General features: G+C 34.4%; 1 non-coding gene across 1 annotated transcript; it reads right to left on the bottom strand.

The window, feature by feature from the left end:
* Nucleotides 1–600: 600 nt before the first annotated feature.
* On the bottom strand, nt 601–709 carry LOC140840351 (small nucleolar RNA R71). The gene has a single exon (XR_012119939.1). It is a non-coding gene; the product is annotated as a small nucleolar RNA R71 (small nucleolar RNA).
* Nucleotides 710–1,148: the final 439 nt, after the last annotated feature.

Below are 1,148 nucleotides of genomic sequence, written 5' to 3'. Positions count from 1 at the left end.
AAGATTCAAACCTTTCAAAGAAATAAAAAACAAAAACAAAAAGACATTGTAGTGGACTTGTAATTACCTTAGCTTCCCTGTGGATACGATATTCGGACTAACCGAATTATACTACTTGTGGACAACCTGCTCTTGGGAGTGCAACAATCAAAGTCGCACCTTCATGTCTAGTTTTACAAAACATGGCGGAAGAACCCATCCAAGAAAATAAAGATGAAATTCAATCTCAACATGATCATGATAGACGAAGAACACTTAGAGATCACATGAATCCTACACGTACTAGTGCACCTTCATGTCTAGTTTTTCCCCCTGATGCATCTCATTTCAATTTTAAGCCCGGTATTATCCAACTTTTACCCAACTTTCATGGCTTAGATTCTGAAAATCCATACATGCATTTACGAGAGTCTGAAGAAATGTGCAACACATATAATGATTTAAATTGTAGCATGAACATCATTCGACTTAAGCTTTTTCCTTTTTCTTTAAAAGATAAAGCTAAAACTTGGCTACAAAATCTTCGATCGGGATCCATTCGAACTTGGGATGAATTACAACAACAATTTTTGAAAAAGTTTTTTCCATCGCATAGAACAAATTCTTTCAAAAGGCAAATCATCAATTTCACTCAAAAACAAGGAGAAACTTTTTATCAGTGTTGGGATAGATACAAAGAATTTCTTAATCTTTGTCCACATCATGGTTTTGAAATTTGGAGGGTTGTTTCTCAAATTTATGAAGGCTTAACACCTAAAGATAGGCAAATGGTTGAATTTATGTGTAATGGAATATTTGAAGATAAAGATCCAAACGAGACAATTGAGTATCTCGATTCATTAGCTGAAAATGCTCAAAATTGGGACACTATAGGTACAATCGAACCATCAAACAAGATTCAATCTCCTACATCTGGTGGAGGTATGTACACTCACAAAGATGAACATGATCTTCAAGCTAGATTTACCTCTTTGGCAAAAAAAGTTGAGGCACTTGAATTGAAAAAGAATGGTCAATTAAAATCTGTTCAAGAAATTGTGTGTCACATCTGTGATACAAGTGATCAATTTACAAAAGATTGTCCCACTTTGCCCTCTTTTAAAGAATGTCTCCATGAACAAGTCAATGTTTTGAACAATTTCAAAAGG

This window comes from Primulina eburnea, chromosome 8 (genome assembly GCF_022965805.1).
Source record: "Primulina eburnea isolate SZY01 chromosome 8, ASM2296580v1, whole genome shotgun sequence".
NCBI lineage: Eukaryota > Viridiplantae > Streptophyta > Magnoliopsida > Lamiales > Gesneriaceae > Primulina > Primulina eburnea.
Note: the sequence above shows the minus strand (reverse complement) of the source record. Positions and strands in the feature narration are given on the sequence as shown.